The sequence below is a fragment of the Solanum tuberosum genome, unplaced genomic scaffold, assembly GCF_000226075.1.
Source record: "Solanum tuberosum cultivar DM 1-3 516 R44 unplaced genomic scaffold, SolTub_3.0 scf00698, whole genome shotgun sequence".
NCBI classification, from domain to species: Eukaryota; Viridiplantae; Streptophyta; class Magnoliopsida; order Solanales; family Solanaceae; genus Solanum; species Solanum tuberosum.
The window spans coordinates 168533-175688 of NW_006239612.1; positions in this window are offsets into that span (position 1 = coordinate 168533).

Below are 7156 nucleotides of genomic sequence, written 5' to 3' on the forward strand. Positions count from 1 at the left end.
AATGATGCCTTTAGACCATGACGCCTTAGGAATATGAGTAATGAGTAAAGAAAGCGTATTTGTAATTCGGGCATCTGTTGACACTTGTAGCTTGTTTTGAGTTTATGCAGACATATGCAATTCTTGAGCACAATTCAATCTCGGGCACATGCAATTCGGGCTCATGTGATGACATAATTCTCGGGCACATGCAATATCGGGCACAATGTAATTTTCGGGCACATGCAATATCGGACACAATACAGTTCTCGGGCTCAATGCAATCTCGGGCACAATGCAATCTCGGGCCCATGCAGATGATGAAATTCTCGGGCACATGCAGATCTCGGGCACAATGCAATCTTGGGCATAATGCAATCTCGGGCACAATGCAATCTCGGGCTCAATGCGATCTCGGGCTCAATGCGCTAAATTGCTTGAAGGTATAAACCTTCGCCTTTTAAACGGATTAAGTATCATTTGTTGGCAAATTTAGAATATTGTAGCTTTGACCCTTCGTCCATTGATCGGCGATTGTCGGGCTCAAGATAATTTGGTCCTTCATCATGTCGGGAGGATAGTATGCCTTTTGACTAGCGATTTATAGTAGCTTGATCATCATGGTGTTGCTGATCGGTGATTGTCGGACTCAATATAAAGCTTGGTCTTTCTGTCCGATTGGAAGGATAATGTGCCATTTAGTGGCGATTCATCAAGCTAAATAGCGGTCAGACGATGTTGAAGTTGTCTGTTGTATCTGTCCTTGTCTTTCCTGTATTCAAAGAAAAATTGTGAGTTTAAAAATGGGGGAGGTTGATCTGCTCCGACCGATGCTCCATTTGGCTTGCCATCCAAACCTTTTCGGGCATTTGCTTTGAGGAGAAATGTAAAATAGAAGGAGAGAGAGTTATTTCGAAAAAGCTTTTGAAAATATTAAATTGTAAAAAGAAATGTTGAATCTTTGACCATGGCATAGTTTGAGACTTTACAACATCTGACTCGGTAGCAAATCTGTTATCTGATCTTTGTTGAAGAAAGTAGCTTGATTGTTAGAGAATTTTTGAGCCCCTCAAAAATTTTGCCCCAGTCTTGATTTGTGCAGGAAATGCTCGTTTGAAGGAATTTTTGAGTTCTTCTCAAAAATTCTGCCCCAGTATCGTGATTTGCAAGAAGATGTCCTTTTGATGGAATTTTTGAGACCCTCTCAAAAATTCTGCCCCAGTTAACAGTCAAAAAGGGAAAATGGAATTTTTATTATGATAAGACCGAACTCCATAGGAGCGCCTACGTATCCCCTCTTAAACGGGAATCAAGTCTGACGTAGTTCCAAATACAAAGAGCATAATCAAGACATTAAACAGAGCATATAGCAACACCCAACAGATAGATTCTGACCAAACTTTATTGCCCATATGATAACATGGGTACCTTCCTTGTCAGAACTTGACGGAACATGAATGTAGAGAACTTAAACTTAAATGGCATAAGCCTTTATTGGAAAGTGCTTCAAATGACCTTCAACATGTTCAGTGTTGGGGTTCCGCTGGCTCGGAGTCCTCCAAGCATATGATCTTGGTATCAATCAATTGTTGGATCTTATTTTTCAGATCGCGACATTCTTCTATGGTATGTCCTTTCATCCCTAAGTGATAAGCGCAAACCTTAGAGGGTTCAATCCACCTTGCACGTATATTCATCCTACTTGGCGTAGAGGTGTTTGATATTGAGGAGCTTGTAAGGAGGACTCGGAGTAAGATATGGTGAGGGTTTTGACATTGTGAACAGGATAAGTAGGCTTTCGATATGTAGGCATTTGGTATGAAGGGATTTGATATGGTATGAGCGGCGCACAGTACCAAGGGACTTGGCGTAGAGGTGTTTGATATTGAGGAGCTTGTAAGGAGGACTCGGAGTAAGATATGGAGCATAAGCATGATGTTGAGGAGGATATGGGTAATTTGGAAAGTGAATGTTCTTTGGAGGCATTTGAATGGAGCTTGGTTGATTTTGAGAAGTGGGGTAAGTTAGTGGAGGATGAGAAATAGGGTGAGTGAGTGGAGGATTATCTTGGAGAGTGGCTTGACTTGTGATAGGCGACTTATGTTTGTCTCCAGAGTGGGATCGACAGAGAGTAACATCTTGGCCCACCCGCGCATATCAGACACTTCTTCTTCTAATTCCTTTATTTTCTTTTTCAGGCTTGAGACCAACTTGTCTGAAGGATGCTTCTTTTCAATAGTCTTACTATTAACCTTCTCATTAGTCACTTTCCTCTTCCCTTTGTGGTTCTCATTTGGAAGAGAAGGAAGAGCGTCATTTGATCGCGTATGGTAAACCATGGTCTACAGATCAACCATTGGGGTAGGGTAAAAATAAAAGTAAAAGCAAAAGAAAACCCAAGTTAGAGCGTTGCATTAATTGAGATAACAACACATTGTTTTAAGATAAACGCCCTAAATGCAAGGAGCCTCGTTGAGCCAGAGGTAGGCCTAAGACGACATATAAGTGATGCACAATAATTAATTCAAGCCTTATTTGCCAATTTTGGAGTTTATATTAAAGGAAATAAACAAAAATTATTTATTATAAAATTCGAACACTACATCATAATTGGAAAACAAAAACTGAAATAAACTAAGGGAAATGGGGTAACAAATGGGAAAGTCATCCTAAATTCTGAAAATCTTGAAGATATTGGTTCCAAGAGCTTGGCGCTAATTGACTTCTTGTATAGGGAGTGACTTCATTCTTGATCTTCAATACGTTGTGTGCCCATATGTTTTCCCTTTCATCAGTGAGCCCATAGTATCCTTCCCCACTCACTTCTCTGTCTTTGACCTCCATTAGGATCCATATGTAGTACTCGCGTGTGCATAAGGCCTGTCGTGCACCCATAGGAATGGTTAACACTCGCTCCCATCTTCGAAGTATGATGTGGACTGGTGATTTATCTAATCCAAATTCATACTTAAACTGCTCCATGTCAGACCGGAGTGGTATTACCTGAGTTCGCCCAAATTGGCGGAGTACTCGAAGAGGAGTGTATGGTTGAACGCCATTTAAGCCAATAAGCTCAACGAAGTATCGGTCATCGCCTCTTACTATTACATGAAGGGTGGACAAGCAATGGAGCTTCCATTGATGTGGCGACTCTCGAGTTCTGTCAAAAATATTTGCCAGTCCACGAATCCTGCGGGGGCGGTGAAAGCTAACATTCTTCTTGGATGATTACCAATCTTGTTGCCATAACCAAGAAAGATGTCTATCCTGTCAGAGCGTATGTAGAAGTGTTTAATAGCCCATAATTGCAGCAAAATGTTGCATCCCTCGAAAAACATTCGACCATCGACGCATGCTGACAGACTCCTCATTATTTCCGCCAAGATCATGGGTACTAGGGTTTTCCTAGGTTCGCCCTCTCTTGGGGCTAAATCTCGAACCACATAACTCAAGCGTGTGTCAATCTTTCCCCTTATCTTAGGAAAAACCACTTAACACTCGCTCCCATCTTCGAAGTATGATGTGGACTGGTGATTTATCTAATCCAAATTCATACTTAAACTGCTCCATGTCAGACCGGAGTGGTATTACCTGAGTTCGCCCAAATTGGCGGAGTACTCGAAGAGGAGTGTATGGTTGAACGCCATTTAAGCCAATAAGCTCAACGAAGTATCGGTCATCGCCTCTTACTATTACATGAAGGGTGGACAACCAATGGAGCTTCCATTGATGTGGCGACTCTCGAGTTCTGTCAAAAATATTTGCCAGTCCACGAATCCTGCGGGGGCGGTGAAAGCTAACATTCTTCTTGGATGATTACCAATCTTGTTGCCATAACCAAGAAAGATGTCTATCGCGTCAGAGCATATGTAGAAGTGTTCAATAGCCCATAATTGCAGCAAAATGTTGCATCCCTCGAAAAACATTCGACCATCGACGCATGCTGACAGACTCCTCATTATTTCCGCCAAGATCATGGGTACTAGGGTTTTCCTAGGTTCGCCCTCTCTTGGGGCTAAATCTCGAACCACATAACCCAAGCGTGTGTCAATCTTTCCCCTTATCTTAGGAAAAACCACGGATCCTAATAGGGCAATGGCAAAGGCATTTAGGCGATATGTTTCCCATTCCTCGATGGAGCATTCGAACTCATCAATAAAAGAGTAATAACTATCATCTTTGCCAAAACGTGAATACAGAAAGTCGAAATGAATCCACCCAAGGTCTAGAGAAAGCAAGGTTGGATTTGACTTCATTCCCGGACTTTTTAGAAACTCCCTTGATGATGGCTTATAGGGTACCATCATTTCACACTCGTGGTATGGCAGGTCGATGAAACCATTTATCTCTTCAATCGTTGGCGTCAAGTCGAAATCCACGAATTTGAAGACCATCCTCACAGGGTCCCAAAATTCTAACAAGGCTCTAATCAAGTGAGGGTTTGGTATGACAAAGATAAGGTAGGTAAGACCGCCCAACAACTGCCGAATCTCTCTTTCACGATCTATCTTGATATCCATCCACCAGTTCCTTAACTTGTAGTTTACATCTACGACCATTTGCGGATTTGGGGAGTTGAAAATATCCATGACTCTGCAAACAAAACAACAAACGATTTCTAAACTCTATTTTGGCAAATTTTGCTTAATTTAATTATTATGACCACATTGACACATAATTATGCAATTTGTCTAAAGGATGTTGGGGCCCTTTAGACGATAAGGTGGCTACTAATCATGCAGATTGACACCAAGGGTCAAACCACCTAGGGCTTATGCAGCATGTATGACCTAAGTAAGCTTTCTAAGAGTTGGCTTGACACGGACTTGAAAGGGATTCTATGCGAGAAGGCTCGTGGTTTCCCGGTAGTAAGACTATCTATTCCGTCCACGCATATGCCGACTCTCTATAATTGGGTGTTTGAAGAAAATTGGAGTAGTTGTGAGAGGTGCAAAGGCACAACATCACGGTAACAAAAAAAAAAGGAAGAGGGTCCCAATTGGGAGAAGTATGAGCGGAATGCCAGTTATCAAAACAGTAACATTTACCATTTAGGTTGAAAGCGGTAACATATAGACAATTTTAAGGAAAGCAGTAAATAAATGAATAAATACATAAGTAAGCATGCAAACACATAAATGAATTAAGCAACTAAGGAAAGGGAATAAGGTTTAAACATGGAATACACAAATAAGGAAAAAGGTAAAAGGCGAAACATGGAAATAATCAAATAAGGGAAAAGGGGAAAAGGGTGGAACATGGGAATAAACAGATATAGAAAAAGGGAAAGGGGTGAAACATGGAAAATATGCAATAAATAAGAAAACAAGGTAATCACCCAAACAAGTAATGAAATAACCAGATAAAGTAAACCCCACATAAGCACAAAACACGTAATGGTTAGAACCTAATATCCCCAGTGGAGTCGCCATTCCGTCGCGCCCCATTTTTCGCAAAACGAACTTTCCTTTCGGATGCACGACCTAACAACTCTTTTGGGTTTTGGAGCAATTGAAGAGTCACCACCTAACGAATTAAGGCGCGTTAGGGCACCTATCTAACCTAAACTAGTCTAGCTAAGGTCAACGAACCAGAGATCAGGGTAAGGGTTCAAATTACCTCGAGGGGAAGGTGTTAGGCATCCCTCGAGGTCCACAAATGTGGGTCCCGATCGTGTCTCATGCAATTTATGTGGGGGTTATAAGTAGCATTTAAAGTCACTTCATTTATCAATTATTTAAATAATGATTGCTAAGTGATAACTAATTTTAAACAATTAAGATCAATTTATTTATTTACTTTATTAATTAAGCATGCGAAACTAGGTGATAACTTAATACTAAATAACTAACAAAATAAAATTTAAAGAGATAGCGAGAAGATAGGAAGTAGACAAATATATAAGTAAATAATTAACTTTTATTTTTTAAAACTACCCCAAATAATTAATATAAACATATAAAAAGGGTAAGGGAAGGGAGATTCTGAAGGACTTTAGGATCAGCACTCGACTTTTATTTTTTGATAGGCTTCTGTGTAAGGACTGACAAAATCAAGGTTTGTCGCTTTTAGCCTGAGTCGATGTCATCATATCCTTAGGGCCTAAACTACCTCTACCCTACCACCGCATGCTTTTCGTCTCTAAGAGGTGTCTATCGTCCCGACTTAAGGTCCAAGAGGCATTAGACTACTATTAGGAAGGGTTTAGACCAAAATAAACTCCTAATAGGCCCACCTAGATACCAAATCAAACAATTTGGATGACCATTTAGCACACAAAGTCTCATATTGGCCTCTAGATTAGTTTACTAACATGCTTGCAAACAACACATAATTAGTGAAGGTCTCATGCTAAGTGTGTGCACATACGAGCATGCACTCCATATAACAATTAATTAACTTAAATGGGTAGAAAATTATTACAAGTCAGGAAGAAAAGGTTATTAGACTGATTTAATAAGTGGCAGAAAAAGTGATTACAAATGCAGAGATATATTTAAAAAACAATGGCAGATTTATTATTAATGCAAAGAAAGGTTAGCAGCTGATTTCAAATGGCAAGACATTGCAGAAATTAATTAATTCAAGCGAGATTTAATCGGGGCAGCAAGTGGCAGATGCAGAAAATTAATTTAGCAGTTGATTTCAGGTGGCAAAACAGTTTATCAAATGCAAAAAAAATATTTCGGGCAGTTCTCATTTTAAACATGCCGAAGGTTATTTAGTTATTTAACATGCTAAAAATTGTAAGAAACCTATAGATATGCTATCTAAGTGATTATCATGCTGAAAATATTATCATCCACCGTGTTAAGAAATTCCTATAGGCATGATTTTCTAAAGGATTGATATAGAAAATAACTAATAACTCGCATTGACAGATAAATCGAAGATGGGAACAGTTCAAGTTCCCTTCTTTAAGTTTGTGGGCACGTTGGAAATTGCCTATTAAAATTTATTAAAACCTAACTACTGAGTTAACAAGCTGAAGTTATTCCTATAGGCAGAATCTCTAGATAAGGATGGACTGAAATTTAAGCCTATATGCATGATATCTATGCCCAAATAATAAGATATTGAGATCTTATATACATGCTACCTATTGCAAATTACAAACACTAATACGTTATTAGCTAGACATTGATTTAATTTCGAGTTTTAATGACATGCTGAAAAT